Source organism: Lepidochelys olivacea (assembly GCF_965140295.1).
Source record: "Lepidochelys olivacea isolate rLepOli2 genome assembly, chromosome: 14".
Taxonomy (NCBI): domain Eukaryota; kingdom Metazoa; phylum Chordata; order Testudines; family Cheloniidae; genus Lepidochelys; species Lepidochelys olivacea.
Window position 1 is genome coordinate 43,292,573 of NC_140424.1, and position 19,596 is coordinate 43,312,168.

At 53.1% G+C, this 19,596-nt stretch overlaps 1 protein-coding gene and 1 long non-coding RNA gene across 2 annotated transcripts in view; both read right to left on the reverse strand.

The window, feature by feature from the left end:
* Positions 1-4,665: 4,665 nt before the first annotated feature.
* Positions 4,666-8,497, reverse strand: LOC311530358. The gene is made up of 2 exons (XR_014713965.1): positions 7,899-8,497; positions 4,666-5,059 (listed from the first exon to the last, which is right to left on the reverse strand). It is a non-coding gene; the product is annotated as an uncharacterized lncRNA (long non-coding RNA).
* Positions 8,498-13,062: 4,565 nt separating this feature from the next.
* LOC311530393 (C-type lectin domain family 2 member B-like) overlaps positions 13,063-19,596 on the reverse strand; it is a 48,439-nt gene continuing 41,905 nt past the window's right edge. Inside the window, exons 7-8 of the transcript XR_014713988.1 lie at positions 13,592-13,897; positions 13,063-13,113 (exon numbers count right to left, since the gene is read on the reverse strand). The gene's annotated coding sequence lies outside the window, so the exon portion shown is untranslated. The remainder of the gene's footprint in view (positions 13,114-13,591; positions 13,898-19,596) is intronic.

Sequence of the window (19,596 nt, forward strand, 5' to 3'; positions counted from 1 at the left end):
AACGGTCAGGATTTCCGAGCTGATTTTATGGGGGCGGGGGGTTTGGGGGTGGGGGTGCGGCCACTCATGAGTTTGGGATTGGCACCGCTGGAAAGATCAGGGCATTTCTGAAGGCAAGAAAGAAGAAGGGGGTGGTGGTTGGGGGGAGGAAGAGGAGAACAGGGGGGGATTTTTTTTTTTTAAAGCAGAAAAGAATTTTGTTTGTGTAACACTTACAAAGAATCACCAAAGAGGATAAAGCAAAACTATGCAACAAAACAAAAGCAAACAGAAGGTACGACACAGCAGCCTTCAGGAGGGAGAAGTGTTCAGGCTAGCCTGGGCCCAGAACAGGGGGGGATCAAAGGCACGAAGAAGAAGAAGAAGAAGAAGAAACTGAAGCTAAAAGGCTTCACTGCAGTGAACTCAAGCTATCCACACTTGCGTGAGTGAACTCCTGGCGAGTGTGCCTCGCTGGGCTGAGAGCAGTCCCACTGTGGATTAACCCTCGCCCTGCAGGGAGCGCTTGTGCGAGCGGCCACCACAGTGGAGTGAAGGGGCTTTGGGTGTGGACGGGACTTGGGATATAGCATTTAAGGGCAGCACTTGGGATATAGCAGGAGTTAACTCGGCAGGAGCACCTAGAAGAGAGGAACAAACCTTCCCACTCGGACTAATCCGGTTTATCGGGGGCCCGGAAACAAAGGAGAAGATACGCAGCACCCTTCGCTCTGACTGGGAGTGAAGCAGAGGCCCGCCCGTGAGACAGTTCCTGGCCAATGGGAGCTGCTGAGCCGGTGCTGGGAGCGGGGGCAGTGCGCAGAGCCCCCGTGGCCGTCCCTCCACCTAGGAGCCAGAGGGCGATGCCAGCAGCTTCCCAGGAGTTGCATGGAGCCGGGTAGGGAGCCTGCCTGCACCGCCGACCAGACTTTTAATGGCCTGGTCGGTAGTGCTGATCGGAGCCGCCAGGGTCTCTTTTCGACCTGGCGTTCCAGTCCAAAACCGGACCCCTGGCAACCCTAAGACATCTGTAGCATAGACCTGGCCTCTACCTCAATCCCCGTTGGGTTGGTGGCTCAGCCACTCCTGTCTGGAATTGGGCAGGGCTCTGTTCCTTCCAATAGCTTGTGGTCACGGACTCCATCTGTGGTGAGGGTCTGTCCCAGCGTTGCACATTATTATTAATCATTTTGTACTATTATACAAATAATAATACAAAACAGGACCCCGGTGCTTGCCGATAGCAGGGAGAGGGGGCAGAGTGAGGGCCGCCGGCTTCATCAGCGTCCCTGAGCATGCTCAGTCCGTGTGAGATGTTAACGGGGCCCTGTGCTGAGCTTTATTCTTGGGGCCCCTCCTTGGGACCCAGCCAAGGAAAAGAACACTCGCTCTGATCTCCCCCTCACCGACCCTCTTTTTCATTCTTTTCTTCTTCATCCTCCTCCTATAAGTAAGAGGAAGTAAATGAAAATCAAGTGAGGGACCTTGATTGCTCTTGTAGCCTAACTTATTTTTCCACAGACCACTGGAAAATCGCCGAGGGTCTCGACGGCCCACGTAGGGATCTTCCCAAATACTGTTTGCACCGTTAGCCAACGAGTGTAAAGTACTTTGGATAAGAGCATTGTATAAAAAAAATGTAAAAAAGCATTGGGGTGCGGGGTCTGGCCAGGACTTAGGGTGAAGAAGGGGGCTCAGGGCTGGGGGTGCAGGGTCTGGCCAGGAGTTAGGGTGAAGAAGGGGGCTCAGGGCTGGGGGTGCAGGGTCTGGGAGGAAGTTAGGGTACAGGAACAGGCTGGGGGTTGCGGTGCAGGATCTGGCCAGGAGTTAGGGTGTGGGAGGGGGCTCAGGGCTGAGGGTGCAGGGTCTGGCCAGGAGTTAGGGTAGAGGAGCAGGCTGGGGGTTGGGGTGCAGGGTCTGGCCAGGAGTTAGGGTGTGGGAGGGGGCTCAGGGCTGGGGGCGCAGGGTCTGGCCAGGAGTTAGGGTAGAGGAGCAGGCTGGGGGTTGGGGTGCAGGGTCTGGCCAGGAGTTAGGGTGTGGGAGGGGGCTCAGGGCTGGGGGCGCAGGGTCTGGCCAGGAGTTAGGGTAGAGGAGCAGGCTGGGGGTTGGGGTGCAGGGTCTGGCCAGGAGTTAGGGTGCGGGAGGGGGCTCAGGGCTGGGGCAGGAGGTTGGGGTGTGGAGTGCTTATCTGGGGCAGCTCCCGTTTGGTGTGAGGGGTGCAGGTGGGGATGTGGAGGGAGGGCAGGAGTCAGGAAGGGAGGGGGCTGAGGTGTGTGAGGGGGCAGGGGGTGTGGGGGGTTGCAGGAGTCAGGGAGGGAGCAGGCTGAGGGTGTGGGAGGTAGGGGGTGTGGGGGGTTGCAGGAGTCAGGGAGGGCTGTGGGGCAGGAGTCAGGGTGGGCAGGGGACTGGGTGTGTTTGAGGGGGATGCAAGGTCTGGGAGGGAGTTAGGGTGCAGGAGCAGATTGGGGGTTGGGGTTCAGGGTCTGGCCAGGAGTTAGGATGCAGGAGGGGGCTCAGGGTTGGGGCAGGAGGTTGGGGTGTGAAGCACTTACCTGGGGCAGCTCCCATTTGGTGCAAGGGGTGCAGGTGGGGATGTGGAGGCGGGTGCAGGAGCTCCCGTTTGGTGCTCAGGGTGGGGTGGGGGATGTGGGGGGGGTGCAGGAGTCAGGGAGGGCAGGGGGTGAGGGGGTGCAGGAGTCTGGGCTGGGGATGTGGGGGGCTTGGTTTGTGAGGGGGGTGCAGGAGTCAGGGCAAGGGGCTGACGAGAGAGTATGGGCTGGGGTCGTGGGGGTGCTCCCAGCCCCCTGCTGTGAGCCTCTCAGGGCAGGGGGCTGGGGGAGGGAATATGTGTAGGGGGAGTGCAGGGGCCCCGCCTTTGCTCTGCCCTGCCCCAATTCCACCCCCTTCCCCAAGGCCCCGCCCCGCCTCTTCTCCGCCTCCTCCTCCAAGTGGGCTGCAGCCAGCTCCTCCCCCTCCCTCCCGGAGGGGCGGCAAACAGCTGTTTGGCGGCGGGGAAGCACTGGGAGGGGGCAGGGCGGGAGCGCGGCAGGCTCGGGGGAGGAGGCCGGGGGGCGAAGAGCTCGCCTGCCAGTGGGGGCAGAGCAGGAGCCCCACAAATGTGCCGACATTGCCATAAACAGCAGCTGTGTGAGGAAGCTCGTCTTGGTTCAGACTTTTCAAACCCATTCTGCTTTCTCGGGTACGAGAATTTTCTCATATACTGTAGATGCCTTTAAAGTGTGTATTAATGTTTGAATTTCCATTCAAATTTCCAACCAATGACTAAATTGGCAACACCGCCTGAAACTTGGTGGGGGGGGGGGCTGTGGAAATTCGGGGGGGGTGGGATTTACACCCCTCCCAGGAGGGGTCTGGGGAAATCCCTGCTGCCTGGTGACTCACTCTCATGTAGGGTGACCAGATAGCAAGTGTGAAAAATCGGGACGGGGGTAGGGGGTAATAGGAGCCTACATAAGAAAAAGACCCCAAAATCAGGACTGTCCCTATAAAATCGGGACATCTGGTCACCCTCCTCTCATGCCGTATGTTTGGACCTATCACAATGAGGATTTTTCTTTCCAGTGTGGTTGATTGCTGCCGGGATTGGGTTCTTGGTGTTGAGATCAGACAGTGAGTCATGGGACTGAAAGATGATTTCACTAGGAATGTTTGTATCTTTCTTGCTGTCTGTGTCTTTTTTTGCTCTGAGAAGGATCTAGCAGCCACAGTGAACAAACAACTCAACCTGAGCTCCCGGTCATCTGCTGTGGCTAAAAGGGCAAATGTTAGCCTTTGGATGGACAAACAGGGGAGTAACAGGAAGGCGTAGAGAGGTGATGTAAGCTCCGTACGGGCCATTGGTGAATACTACGCCCAGTTCTGGTGTCAACGTTTTTAAAAAGGATGCTGAAAAATTGGAGAGGGTGCAGAGATTAGCCTACAAATTATTCAAGGGCTGGGCAAAAATGCCATATGGCGAGAGATTGAGGGCTCAGCTTGTTCACCTGAAGATCCAAGAGGTGACGTGGTCACAGTGTATGTGGACCATCCTGGAGAGAACCAATGGCTGGAAGTTAAACAAGACAACTTCAAATTAGAAATGAGTCCCGGCCAGCTGTATGCTGACATGAGCAGACGTCACCACCGAATGTGGACTCGGTTCTTTTTGGGAGGTTTTCTTTGCTTCCATCAGTGCTACAGGCTTCTTTAAAAAAAACTCTGTCATGCTTAGGATCTGCAGACTCAGTTCCACTTTGTATAAAGGATTGGAGCAGGGGGACTGGACCCGCAGTCTCCCATCTTCTTAGGTGGTGTACTAATTATGAAGCTTTAGAGTCATTTGCTCTCTTATTCACTCTCTGGCCCAATGATTCTTTAGTTATTTATCCCCCGTGGAACAGCTTCAGGGGAAGCTCCATATCAGCATATCCCATAGCTCAGTGAACTCACCTGAGTGGTGGGGAAACCCCTGTTCAAATCTTTTCCTCCCCCTTGGGCAGAGGGGGGAATTGAACCTAGATCTTCCACATCCCAGGGGAGCATTCTAACTAGGGTCTGAGCTGGTAGGCCTGGTCAGAGCACGCCTACTGGATCCATCCCTGCATGCAACTTAGGTGGGTGAGCAGCAACGATCTTCCCCTACTTCATAGATCATTTGACTAATGAGACTGAGAGGAAAACAATGTGTAACTTCTGTGAACAGCGTGTACTGGAGTCATGGGAACAAGCAACAAGACTCAGGGGGTGGGAGTACTTGGAGGGGAGAGATGGAGCAAAAGAGACAATTTCCATCAGGCTATGGCACATTCTCCCCCGGGGAAGCAACGGAAACCCCATTAGTGGAATGGCTTAAATGGGACGGGGCGAAGCCCTGGAGAATCAACTGTAGGGAACATTTTTGCATTGCTTGCAGGATGACAAGACGGGATTGAACCCAGGCTCTTGCATTGTTGATTTCTTTGAAAGCTTCTCACTCTGCTTCCTCTTTGCAAGGTTAGCTGCAGATCTGGAGTTCTCTGTGTAGCACCTCAAAGCTGCCCCAGGCAGAAAGCAATTTCCTTCCCCTTCTCTCATCGCCAAGCTGAAACAGAAAACAGAATGTAATGTCCATATATAGCCACAGAGTGAGAGGCATTCAAAAACGCAGCAACGGAAAAATGGTGGAAGAGAGCTACGGAGGGTCAGATGCTCGGCTGGTGTCGCTCCACCATAGAGCGCTGATCTGCAATAGCTGATAATCTGGTTCTATATAAACACAAGGGCTCCGGATTTCCCTCTGCAGCCTAATCTCTTTCCTGCCAGCGTTGGAAAAAGCCAAAGGGGAATATCAAAGGGATAGAATGGTGCAGGCCTGAGGGTAAGGGACGGGAAGGGGCAGGGCATTTTCTAGTGAGGGACTGATGGGGCTGGTTTTCCATTCGTTTACACTAAGGTAAATCAGGAGCAATCCCACTGCAGTAAGCGGAGTTACACTAGTATGCGAAGAGCATCGAGCTTGAATCTGCCATGCTCCTCTGGTTCCTGCTAATGGTCAGAATTCTGTGTGGACGGTGCCAACTTGTTGGCAAGTTCAGTCCATCTGTGCCCAGCACAGACTCAGTCTGCCGGCCCAGGGGTCAGCATGAAAAAGGGGGAAGCGTTTCTGGAGGATCAGCAGAGTTGCCACTAGGGTGATGAGATGACAAGAACAAAATATCGGGACACATGGTGGTGGGGGTGGGGTGGGGGGGCACAGGCTCATACCCCCCACCCCACTGGAGCCATGGCGGGAGGGGGATACAAAGCCTGAGGAAGCCACAGGTTGGTGGTGCAGGGCCCCGGCTCCGGGTGCAGCCCCGCCACGGGTCGGGGGCTCACAGCCCCCGCTCCAGCCCTGCTCCAGGGTTGGGGGTGGGGGGGGCATGGCCCCGTCCCCCGCCACAAGCACAGGGCCCCAGCTCCTGCCCACAGCCCCGCCGCTTACCTGGGGGACGGTTCCCACCCACTGGGAAGCACCTGGCAGGTTCCTCTGGCTCCTCGGGTCAGCAGTGGCCAGTGGGGTGGCCCATTGGCTGGAAGCTGTGAGGGCGGGACTTACTTGGGGGTGTGAGTAGCACGCAGCGCCCCAGGGGCAGGGGCAGCCGGGGGCGGGGGGGGTCCTGTGCCCTGTCTGCTTCCACAGTTCCCATTGCCTGGCCCACGACGGAGCCAGTGCTTGTAGTAAGTGCATCACTCAGAGACCCCCCTGGCCGCCCCACTGCCTAGGGGCCGCAGAGTCCTGCTGCCCGCTGTTTCCTGGGAGCCGCCCCAAATGAGCACTGCCGGGACCCCAGGTGAGCGCTCGCCAGTGTCCTCCTCCAGCCCTGAGCCAAAACATTGGGACAAATGGCGTCCCGAGCGTACATCGGTCGGGACGCGGGACAAACAACTAAATATCGGGATAGTCCCGACGTTATCGAGACGTCTGGTCACCCTAATTGCCACTACGACCAAAGCTTGATTTGACTAAGAGGCTGGGTCTGTCCTCCGACATCAGGAAACTCCTCGTGAAGTGGATTTGCTCATTACCCTAGCTTTTCCTTTAATTTGCCTTTTGGTGCACATTGTGATGAACGTAGGCTTCTCTGCGCCGGCTAGGAGACAAACTCCCCACAGAAACAGGCCATCGGTTTAGCAATACAGGGCATTGTTATCTGCCTAACACACGGGACCTCCTGGTCAACCTCCTCCTGGCCCTGGCTAAAGTGGCCATCTATGAAACCAGGGTGAGGAGTTTGGCCGATGGAGTCTCCTGTGACTGTGGGGCCTATTTCCGACCCTCCGTCCGTTCACGCCTCCGGGTAGAGTTCCTCTGGGCGGCGTCCGCTGACTCCCTTGACACCTTCGAGGACCAGTGGGTGCTGTCCGGGGTCCTCTGCTCGGTGTCCCCGTCCGGTTCCCTTCGTTTGACCCTTTGACCGCACTCCTGTCCCTGTTCTTCATTAGTTGTCCCCCGTAATTATTTGGTTTTCCAGGTCCTGTGGACCCCCCTCTTAGGCTGTGGGGTGTGTGTGTGTGTGGATCCTTTAGCACTTCCTGGATCCCAATAAGACCGGTGTTTAGAAGCCCCAGCTGAGATCAGGGCCCTTTGGTGCACGGTTTAGAAAAGCCTCTTCCATCAGTGACCCCAAATGTCCACACTCCGGCGCCAGAACCTCAGAAACCCCTACCCTAGCCATGCCCCTGCTAGGCCCCCCGTGTAACTTGATCCTCTTTTGGCTTGAGACATTTGGTTCCCCTAATGCAGCAGGAGGCGGGATTTAAAGGAGAAAACTTCTTGGAGGGCAGGCCAGAAATGTAACCCTTTCAGTGCCAAGGTGACGGAGCAGCCGTGCAGTTGCCCATTAATTATTATTTATATTATGACATTGCCGGTAGGGCTGGGGCCCCATTGGACAAGGGTTTGTATAGATGGACCTGAAGAGTTTACAGGCTAAGGCCCCTGACATACGTGATTGCCTTTACTACTATGAGCCCTGATCCCCAGCTAGTGTAAAGGGCATAATTGCTTGGAGGACTGAGGCATAGATTAGGGTGACCAGACAGCAAGTGTGAAAAATCCGGACGGGGTGGGGGGTAATAGGCGCCTTTATAAGACAAAGCCCCAAATATCAGGACTGTCCCTATAAAAGTGGGACATCTGGTCACCCTAGCACAAACAGAGGCAGGATTATTTCCTAGCAGGGAGGGGGAAGACTTGGGCCATGCAGAGTTGAAGTGACTTTGCCCAAGGTCACCCAGGGAGTTGCTGGCACAAGTGGTCTTTGAACCCAGGTCCCCAGGCCAGTGCCCTCACTGCAAGGCCACCCTTCCTGACCCCAGGAGGGGGTTTGAAATGGGGCCCCTAAGAGGAATGGTAAATAGAGAAAGTGGGGTGCAAAAAGGAAGGAGATGGTTGTTACCTCCATGGCTCCCTGCAGCCTGGTCCCAGCATCCTCAGTGCTTCGCCGGATGGATGTCACTGTGTCAGACTCGCGGTGCCAATTCCAGGCAGAGGTACCACCCTGACCTCCTTCCCGCTCTGCGCTTCCCATTGGGTCCAGAATCCGAGATGTAGCAATCAGGGCGGGTTTACCGTACATTTCCCCCCTCCCATTGTCCTCTTCATCGACACGACCAACCAGCATTTTCAGTGACATAATAAAAATAAAAATTCCATATCCCCAGCTCCATGAGAGTCAACAGGTGCAGATCCCCAGCTGCTGTGTCAATCAGGTGTAGCTCCACTTAGGTCTGTCTACACCAGCTGGGGGTCTGGCTCATCGCTGGTGTAAATACTCACCTGGCTGGCGGAGCAGCAATTCCCTGATAATCCTCTCCATGCTAGAAAATAAACCGGCTGAGACTCCTCTTTGCCAGAGCAAAGTGTAAAAGCCCCAGCTTGCCCCGTTTGGAGGTGTAGAGAGAGCACCATCCCCTTAGAGATGCAGAAGGGTGTGAGTCTGGGCTAGCCAATTTCTTTTTACCTTTGCCTCTCCAGCTGCTGACTCAGCCAGTGGCGTGTTTGCAGAGGCCCAATGGCTGGTGCCATGTGTCACCACAGCCCCTCCCACCCCCTCCCCTCAAGCCCTGCTCTGAAAGGGACGCTCCCTCAGCGTTCCTGATACCAGGCACCGGCTCACTGCCTTCCTAAACCGTGTCAGGGAGATCTCAGGGACCGGCACCGGTCCTAGGGTGACCAGACAGCAAGTGTGCAAAATCAGGACAACGGGTGGGGGGTAATAGGAGCCTATATAAGAAAAAGACCCCAAAATAGGGACTGTTCCTATAACATCGGGACAGCTGGTCACCCTAACCGGTCCACGGACCGGTCCTTGAGTAACACTGCTCTGCATCACAGGAGCAAGCAACATCCTCGCCCCCCTGCAGATTCTATCCCCCCCGGGTGTCTGCAGCAATGAGTCCCAGATTCTGCATCTCTCAGTTAGCAGCTGGCGTGGGGGGCTCCTGCTGTGGGATATAGACTGGCTCCCATCCTTATGGAGGGATGGGCTCCCTGTTGCTCTGCAACACCTAGGCATCAGCTGTACTGGTCCACTAGTAAGCCCAGACCCTGAGGAATCCCCAGCACAGGGAGTGGGGGAGGGTGGAAGAGGCAAGGGCATAGCTATGGGGTATTTTGGGCAGCAGGGTTAGGGACTGGAGGAGGGTAGGGCTAGCAGGGGGCTTGGCCATGGGGTACAGCAGGGATGGGTGGCTGGAGCAGAGAAGGCTGGAAATGGGAGGGGCTATGGTGATTTTGCTTCTCCCTAGTGATGGCCCGGAAGGGGTACAAGTTAGGGTGGCCCTGGTCTGTGAAAGGGACCAAACCGGCCTCTGGCTATCTACGAATAAGAGAGATGCAAGCTGCCATTGCACCTCTCAGGTTCTGGGTTGCTCTGGGGGCTGGTGCATATCCCAGGATAAGTTAGAGTAGCCTCGGGGGTGCTGTAACTTATAGCAACTTCACAGCCTGGAGTGCAGAGTGCTCTGGCCACGCCCACTCCTGTCATAGCCCCTCCCCCCAGCAGCTGAGCGGGAGGGCAGCACGTGCTTCCAGTGAGCTCCAATACCACGAGCCTTTGGATCCGGAGACCTGGGCTCTATTCCCAGCTCTGTCATGGGTCTGCTGGGTGACCTTGGGCAAGTCAATGTCCCCACCTCGTGCCTCAGTTTCCCCATTTGACAAAGGGAGTTAATGATACTGGCCTCCTGTAAAGCGCCTTGCGATCTACAGCTGAAAAGCCCTAGATAGGAGCTCTCTCCCATTCACTTCTCCCTGCCTCCCATCCTTGGGCAGGTTCTCATCCCAGAGGCAGCATCTGTGAGACCCCTTCACCCGGAACGATTCTGCTTGTGGGAAAACATCAGCGACAAAGTCAGACCCGATCCAGGGCTGAGCCTGTGCTGAGGCTATCGGCTTTCCGCTGCGTATCAGCCTGTGCCAAATAAGAGCTTTAAAAGGGCAATTTTTCAGCCTTTCATCATTTTCGGGTTGTTTTGAATGATTTCCATCGGGTTTTTATTGAACATTTTCTGGTTTCAAAGTAGCAAATATTTTTAAAATTAATTTTTTAGTCAGTCAAGGCCCCCTGTGTCCACATTGCCGACGGGCAACAGAAACTTTCTCTGTTTCAAATTGATCTTCCAGAGATCAACGCACAATACAGATGGCTCCATTATTATGTTATTACGGTAGCACATGGAAGCCCCAGCTGAGATCAGGGCCCCCTTGTGCCGGGAGCTGCCCAGACACCCAGGGAGAGACAGTCCCTGCCCCAGCTGAGATCAGGGCCCCGTTGTGCCGGGAGCTGCCCAGACACACAGCAAGAGACAGTCCCTGCCCCAGCTGAGATCAGGGCCCCGTTGTGCTGCACAAACACGCGGCAAGAGACAGTCCTTGCCCCAAAAGCTTACCATTGAAATAGTCAAGACAGGTACTGATCAGGAGGGGAAACAGAGGCCCAAAGCACCATGCCCAAGGTCACACACCATGGCAGCATCCCATTAGAGCTGGGAATGGAAAATATGTGACTTGATTTCCAGTCCCATGCTCTAGCTACTGGATTTCCTTCCTGATGGTGCTGTGAAACAGGGGAAAGAATGGGTAGGCCTCAGACAGGAGTCAGGACTAGAACCTACAGCTTCTTGAGGCCCATGCCAATGCCCCTACCCACTAGATCATGCTGTTCCTATATTCCCTTCCAGTGGGTGTGTGGGTCGGGGGAAGGGACAGGGAGGTCATTTCTCCCCATCTCCAGTTAGTGGACCCATGGCTGATGCCAAGGGCTTTGATCCTGCCATTCTGCTTTCTAACCCTTGCTGTTTTTCTTTTGGCAGCTGAACTCAACAATCTACTCAGCTGAAGGGCAGAAGCAGCTATCAAAGGACTACTGCTCCCTTCCCAGCTGAGGCCGCATTGCGTCATATCTTCTGCTGGCTGATTTCCCATGAACTCTATCTGAATTTGCAGCCTGAAATTGGCTCAGATGTAGCTTCCAGGACAGCAGCTCACACAGGACGAGGAGTTTATGCCTTTTAACAGCTAACGCTGGTCCAGAAAGCTGGAGGCGTCATGCAAATGCTGCAATGCACTTGCTGATTAACGTGCTGTTTGCATAAAAGACAGCAAATGGCCTGATTACCAGAAGTTTGGCCTGATGAGATTGCAGCCTTCGGTTCCTGGCTTGAGTGAAGGGCAAGGCATGTGGATAAATGGCAACTAGCTGGGCCTTGAAAAGGGGAGGTACCTGCATGTCCCCCATTTCCCTTTGGATTGTCTAAATTTTAGAGTCCCTTTTTCTCCCTCCAATTGCTGATTAATGGCCAGAGTCAACCGGAGCCTGTGTTGTTGTAAAGGAAAATTTATTTGGATATAAATTAAAGTATAAAAAACAAATAGACAAAGCCATGGGTGCCCTAACAATTAGACTTGCAGTCAAATAACAATAAGCATTTAACAGCATCAAATGCCCACGTGCGGGCAGTTAACACCCAGCAGCGGGAAGGATGAAATTTTTAAAGCCGCTCACAGATTTTAAATGCCCATTGAACAACCACAGCTACATACAGCCACCCTCGTGATGAAGGAGGTGGCTCTTTATATGCTGCCCCTGGTTCCCAGCATGCCCTGTTGTGGCGGCCTACAAATGCCAGCATGCCTTTGGGACTACATTTCCCAGGATTCCTTCTGCCTGATGGACGAGGGCGGCCTTGGCCCTCCCACCCCATTTCAAGGCTTTGATTCTAGGCCCCGTCAGCAGCCTGGGTTCTCTCCCAGAGCACCGCATCCTGGGATCCATTCCTCTAGGGCAGATCTCTTTTCTCCCATATCTTTGCAGCTTAATCCCTGGAATGAATCATAGACCGTTAGGGTTGGAAGAGACCTCCGGAGGTCATCTAGTCCAACCCCCTGCTCAAAGCAGGACCAACCCCGACTAAACCATCCCAGCCAGGGCTTTGTCAAGCTGGGCCTTAAAAACTCCTAAGGATGGAGATTCCCTCGCCCTTAGAGGTTTTATGAGTCACAAAATGGCCTTCCTCTGTCCTATGTATACCTTGTCACAGGATAGCTTGGCAAAGGGGTTGTTGACTCGGTCTCCTGATCCGTAGCCACTCAGGGGTTCCCTCCGCTCCGTTGGGCGGCTCCCTTATTTATACACACAGAGAGTGTCATATACACAGCCAGCAGCAAGAGAAGGAATTGCAGTGCTAATGCTCCAGCCACCACCAGCGCGATCCTGGCAGCGTCGCTCAAAGGCCCTGAAATGAAAGAGGAGAAGGGGAGCGTTGAGGAGAGGTTCCTAGATTGTCAGCTCACGGGGGCAGGTGCCAGCTTTTTGTTCTGTGTTTTCGCTGCGCCTCGCGCACTGGGGTCCTGGGCCATGACCGGGGTCTCCCCGGCGAGGCTGCAGTACCGATGAACTGCCCCCACAACGTCGTGAATGGAGAGTTAAGGCTGTCCAGCGCTGCCTCATGCCCTTCCAGCACGTGGAGAGCTGCTAAGCTTAAACCTCTAGAAACCATGAAATACAGTTAAGATGCATGCTAACCCGGCAACTTCACCTTAACTCTGCCCCTGGGAGCTGGTTGGAATTTTTCACCGAAACCTTCTTCTGTTGGAAAAAGGCGGATTTGGCAAAACCAAAACTTTCTGCAGGAAAGATCCCACTTTACCCACCCAGACCTGGGAATGGAACCCAGGAGTCCTGAGTATCTTCCCCCACCCACAACCGACTATAGCTCTCTCCCCTCCCAGAACCTATGATAGAACCCAGGAGTCCTGAATCTCAGCCCCCCCAGCCCACAACCCATTAGACCTTTCTCTCCTCCTACAGCTGGGAATAGAAAGAGGAGTTCTGACTCCCACCCCACAACATAATAGACCCCACTCTTCTCCTAGAGCTAGAACCCAGGAGTCCTGAATCCTAGCCCGTCACCCGCACTCCCAACCCATTAGATCTCACTCCCTTCCTGGAGGTGTGGACAGAACCTAGGAGTCCTGACGCCAAGTTCTCTTCTCTTACCACGGTCTAACATCGGCTGCCAATTACACTGACTTACCTCCCTTTTCATTCTTGCTGAGGTCTCCCTCTCCCTGAGGCGGGGTTCCCAGGACAGGCGGAGATGGGGTCGGGTCTGAAATGAGAAGGGGATAAGAGATGAGAATGGGGATTTGGGGCACAGCCTCCCCCGTGACCCTGACCCCCAGGGCTGCCTCTAGGCTGCTGAGATAATTCCCTTTTTGATCCTCTGCTGGGGGTGTGGGCTGTCTGGCAGGGCAGGCAAAGAAAAATGGTCTCATCTCTGGTCTTCTGTGTCTGTCCTCATGCTGGAAGGACCTGGTTATTTCTTTAACCCCCCCGTCCCCAGATTCTGCAGACAGCTGTGCCTTTAGAAACCAAGCCTAGAATGTGCAACACAGATTAGCCATTTCCAGCTACATTTATCCAGCCAGGGACGCAGCTGCTATGCTCCCAGTGAGCCCTCCACGAGCTAGAAAGGGAAAGAACAATCCCCTGAGCTGCTTGGTCCCATGCACACGCTCTATACAGGCCGTGCACTGAGCAGAGTTACTAGGGGCCTGGGAGGGGTGGGGGGGAAGCACAGGACTCACCCAGCACTCCCAGGTCTATGTGAGCCACGCACTCCCCAGTGATCGTGGAGACCACCTGGTAGCTGCCTTCTGCTCCTCTGCTCATGTGTTCCACTTCAAAGCCTCTGCTGGACACGGAGATCTTCTCAGCCAAGGGGATGCGGGGAGGCTGTGAGATCCCATTGAGGGAGACCAGGATCTCCTCCCAGTGGGAGGCGGAGCCATCGAGGCGATACACGTGGAAGGACGTCTCGACAGTGTGAAGAGGGATGCACACAGAGCCTCCTTCTGTCATGGACCAGGAGACCTTCCGACAAACCACGGGAACTGCAAGGGTTAAAAAACAAGCTGATTATAGGGGGAGGGGAGAGCACGTGGTACTGCAGAGATGGTGAGAGGAGCTTGGGGTTTGATGAGTAGATTTCAAGGCCAGAGAGGGGATCGTTAGATCCTCTAGTCCGATCTCCTGTATCTTATAGGACAGAGAATTTCACCCAGTCCCCGCCCCGTTCAGAACCCAGAAACTTGTGTCTTCCAGCGTCTTCCAGCGAGATGTCCAGGCTGGATCTGAAGGCACTGAGACGTTGGAGAAGACACCCCTTTGCTTTAGGAGTTTGTGCTATTGGTTAATCACCCTCACAAGTAGGATGTGGGCTTGCAGCTAGCTTTGTGCGTGCTGATGTGGGTCCCGTGCAGCAAAATCAGAGTCGCTGATAACATCCTACATCTCTTGGCCAGAAGTTCTGGGTTTCCAAATCGAACGTTTCCACTAGGAATGGCCAACACCAGGAATTCTTTATGCCAAAAACGTATGCTTTTTGATGCCAAGGCCAGAAGGAACTACTGCGATCATCTAGTCTGACCACCTGGATAATCCAGGCCAGAGACCTGCCCCAAAATAATTCCTAGAGACAATCTTTCAGAAAAGCATCCAATTTTGAGTTAAAAATTGTCAGTAATTGTTCCGACGGTTAATTACTTGCACTCTTTGAAAATATATGCCTTATTTCCTGTCTGAATTTGTCTAGCTTCAACTTCCAGCCATTGGATCGTGTTCTATCTTTCTCTGTTTGACTGAAGAGCCCATTATTAAAGATTTGTGCCTTTGTAGATACTTACAGACAGGAATCAAGTCACCCCCAAGCCTTCTCTTTGTTAAGCTAAACAGATTGAGCTCTTTGAGTCTATCACTATATATTCACTTGAAAATTTCTTGTTGCATTTGTTCCGATTTTTCCCCACCAAACGAAAAAAATCATTTAGAATGTAGTCGAACCAAAATATTAGTTTCAGTTTGAATGAAATGGACTCAGAACAACAATAACAAATAAAGATGTTCATTTTTGAGGGCTATTTCCCCCTTTTTTCTCCCGCCCCCCGCAACCAGTTTCCTCTGGAAAAGTGGAGATAAGGGGAAAATAAATACCAAAAATAAAACAAAAACCCTAATCATAATCATTCCATTTGATTTGAATCAAAGCCAATATTTTCCCATTTGAATCCATTCAAAATACAGTTTCCAATTTGTCAAAATCCGAATGGTACAAACGTTTGTCTAGAAAATTTTCACATAGCTTGACAAAACCATTGTTCTGTTTTACAAAAAACTTCTTGACAAATTTTTTGGGACTCTCTCTAATTCTCACCAAAGTTTAATTTCGACTCATTTCAGACCAAAACCCTGTTATTTCCATTTAAATCAAATGAATCCAATCGAAACAAATGTTTTTATTTTCATTTGGGGGGGGGCGGGATTTTTTTCCTTTTTCTCTTTTTCTTCCTCCTCTCTTTATCTCCCCCCCCACACACACACACTGGAAAGGGGGTGAAAAGGAACCCACTAAAAAAGGAAACAAACAAACAAACAAATTCATTTCAACTCCATGTGATCTGAATCAAACTGAATATGTGTCATGTTGAATCAATTCAGTAGAAATCGTTCTGTTGTCAAAAAGCACAGAATTTTGAGTGGTACAATTATTTTATTGTAGACATTTTTCATATGGATCGAAAAGCCATTTTTTCCATTGAAAACCCTTTTCTGACCAAAAATAAAATAAAATTCAACCATCTCTAACTTCTCTCGTGCTGGGTTTCCCCCAGTAGTCCACCACGGCTCCTTGCCACCCGCAAATGGTCTTGAAAATCACACCGCCCAGCTGGGTATTTTCCGGCTCACCTCTCTTTGGCTCTGTGCTGCGCAGAAGCCCTTTGATGTTATTAAATCCCCTTTCAAATGTCTCTGTGTCAGAGTCACTCAGCATCTGCTCTGCTGTTTGGGTTGCAGGCTTATGCCATGGTAGAGTTTAGAGGCCTAATCAGGGATTGGGACCCCACAGTGCTAGGCACTGTACATGCATATACCAGTGAGACAGTCCCTGGCCCAAAGAACTAGTAGATATAGAATCCAGGATCACATCCTCCCCTTCCTGTTAGCCCCCCAAATACCCATCCACCTCCCCTTCCTTTCAGCCTGACCCTCACAAATCCATCCAGGCCCCCATGCCCCATCCACAATCCCCCCCAAATATCCATCCATGTTACCATCCTCAAATCTATCCATGCCACCCAGCCCTCCTCTTGGGACCCCTGAAATCCATCCATCCCCGTTCCACTCTCTTCTCAGGACCCCCTAATCTACTCCTGCCCCACTCAGGCTCTTAAAAATCCATCCACACCCACTGCCCCTCCTGTCAGAAACTCCCCTCCATCCCTGGCCTCCCTTCAGAACCTGCCTCCTTTTGCCTCCCCAAATCCATCCATCTCCCCTTTCACCCATTTCCTCAGCCCTCCTGCCTCCATCACATCATCCATCCTCCCCTAACCTGCCTCTCCCACTGGTTCCATCCAGGTCCCTCTCAAATCCATCTCTGCCTCCCTGCCCCATTTATCTCCTCACCAGCTGGAGTAGGGGTAGAATAGGAGGAACCTTCCTCTGTTTCCCCAAAGGGGTGGAGGTGGCTCTGGGCTCAGCTGCCTAGAAAGAGTCCTGGAGGGCAGAGGTTGGGGTTCCCTATGCTAAGCTGGGTACTGAGCTGTGGTTCTCCAAGCAGGCAGGGTGGGGTCAGGCCCCTTGGTTTGCCTGGTGGGGGGACCTTCCTGAAGTGGTAGGTCACTTACCTGAGGTGGTGACTGGCTTCCCTTGGGTGGTTACTATCAAGAGGAGCAGTAGTGGCCAGAGGAGATGTCCCTTTGACATCTTTCCTCTTCGGTGGCAGTGTGAGAGTGAACCAACTTTCCCCAGAGCCTGCAGTAGGGGAGCCCCTGAGATAACGTGCCTCTGCTGAGTCAAGCGAAAATCCCCTCATTGCTGGGAAGGGAGTGGGGCAAAGCGATGGGTTTCTCCCTTGTCATGATCTTTGGGATCACTGTCCACCTGACACAAGAGGCTTTTGACAGCTACAGACACTTACAGCAAACAGATTTCCGCACAATTCATGCTCTGCCTTTGTCTCCTTTGTTTACCAGGGGCACTATCTCCCCCACCCTTAAACTTTCTATTTTTCTTTGCTAGCTAAACAAACCACATTCCGGGATCCATAGTGGAGAGGGAGGTGGACAGAGAAAGCTGAATGGCACCGGGCTGCCAAGTTCGCCTTCTGCCAAGCTGATCCCAGCCAGAGTTATTATTTTCTCTCCAGTGGTTTCTCATAAATGGAAGTTAAACTCGGTGCCAGAGCCTGACTCACCTTTCTCTGTCGCTAGCTTCCTGGAAATCAGCTTTAGCCAGGGAAAGAGCTGAAGAAATTTAAACCCATGCTATAATTAGGCAGATGGGGTAGGGCATTAATTTCAGGTATGCACTGTAAATAGAAATTAAGATCCATATTCACACAAATCATGAAGGTGCCCTGTGCTCCTTGGCCCCTGCTGGAATGGAAGAATGGAATTCCTAAAATGCGAACTTTGGGGGAAATCAGGAAATGCAAAGGGAAGGTGGAAACTGCCACACCAATTGTAACGCTGCTCCCTTGGGAATGGTGCGGGAGGATTGGGGATTATATCAGAATTTGCCCCCTCCCCTACTAGACCTGTCATTCTCTCTTTGCCCAGCACTGCTCGCCATCCCCACTCCCAGTCTACACCCTGGGACCCAGTGATGTGAACTGGGCAGCGATATTGATCGGGTGGGTATTGCTACTGGCTGGCAGAGGCTGGTACGGTGCTGTGATCTCCCAGAGGGGTGAAAAGGGGCAGAGTTAAGGTTAGAGGGTGAGACAGAGAAAAGTACCCACTCTTTGTCCTCATCTTAACAACCCCCCCTTCTCTTTTGCTGGCACCCTGCAGGTCTAGCTGAGGGTACATCTACATCGCCACAAAAGACCCGTGGCACGGCCGTGAATGGCCTAGGTCAGGCGGCTCCAGCTGCCGGGCTATAAAACTTCAGTATAGATGTTCGGGCTGGGGCTGGAGCCTGGTCTCTGAGACCCTGTGAGGGGGCAGGATCTCAGATTCCCACCCAAGCCCAAATGTCTACATTGCAGTTTTATAGCCCCGCAGCCCCAGCCCCTCGAGCCCGAGTCAGCTGACTTGGGCTGAGAGACTCGGTGCAGCTGGTTTTTTTATTGCAGTGTAGACATGCCCAGTGAGTTCCATCCTGCTGCCCATCACCATGGTATCTGGGCACCTTCCATGAAAAATCAACAGCAAAGTCCCTAGTGGATTTCCCGGTGTCTCTGGCTCTTCTCCCTTTATGGGATCAGAACCCTGCTCGAGGGAGGGTCTTTTTGTTTTTGGAGGGAATAAACGGGGTGTTCACATTCTGAGCCTCACTTATGGTGGAGTAGCTTTGCAGTGTCTCCTGAAGATGGGCAGATGCCCGCTGTGTCTGGTCTCCTCTGGAAGCTTGTTGCACAGCCAGGCCCCTTCGACGGCGCATGGCTGGGGGCATTACAGAAACCAGGAGATGTTCCTGGCTTTCAGGGACACCTGCTCTCCCTGGAGTTAAGCTGGTTAATTGCAGGAGTTCCAGGGTACAGCCCTTCTCTGCAGGTAACGGGCCCATCAATGAATAGGCACATGCTCCCCACCTGTGAGCGTCTGCCCCGGTGCCATGCCTTTAGTTTAAGGGACACATACATGTGCCCTTTCTCCCCTTCCAATACTGAGGCCTGCTTGCGTTGGTAGAGCGGAGCAATAGCCTGGGCCAAGGGAGCGGATCAGCGCTGCGAAATGTGAGTGATGGGGTCACTGGCGAGGCAGGGGTTAACGTCGCCTTTCCAGGGGGAAACACAGGCTGGGAAACCCCTGATGCACCAGGAGCCCTGGTGGGAGCAGGACCCTGGCCTGATCAAGTGCATGGGGATTTCCCCAGCGTGTAAAAGAAACAGAAACTCTGCAGTGCTCTTGCCTCCGGTATCAGCAGCTGGCTGAGCCCTGCAACGGGCCAAATTCTGCTTTCCATTAGACTGGTGTAAATCCAGAGCAATCACTTCACCGTCTTCACTGAGCCAAATGCTGCTCTCACAATGGGGTATATTCAGAACCATTCCACTGACGTCACTGGTGTCACTCTGGGTTTACACTGAGGTCACTGAGATCAGAATCCAGCCCTACTGACGTCACTGGTGTCACTCTGGGTTTACACTGGGGTCACTGAGATCAGAATCCAGCCCTACTGACTTCACTGGAGTCACTCTGGGTTTACTCTGGGGTCACTGAGATCAGAATCCAGCCCCACTGACTTCATTGGAGTCACTCTGGGTTTACACTGGGGTCTTTCAGATCAGAATCCAGCCCTACTGACTTCACTGGAGTCACTCTGGGTTTACATTGGGGTCACTGAGATCAGAATCTAGCCCTACTGACTTCACTGGAGTCACTCTGGGTTTACGCTGGGGTCACTGAGATCAGAATCCAGCCCTACTGACTTCACTGGAGTCACTCTGGGTTTACATTGGGGTCACTGAGATCAGAATCCAGCCCTACTGACTTCACTGGAGTCACTCTGGGTTTACACTGGGGTCACTGAGATCAGAATCCAGATCAGACTCCACTGACTGCAGTGGGACCACTCCGAATTTATA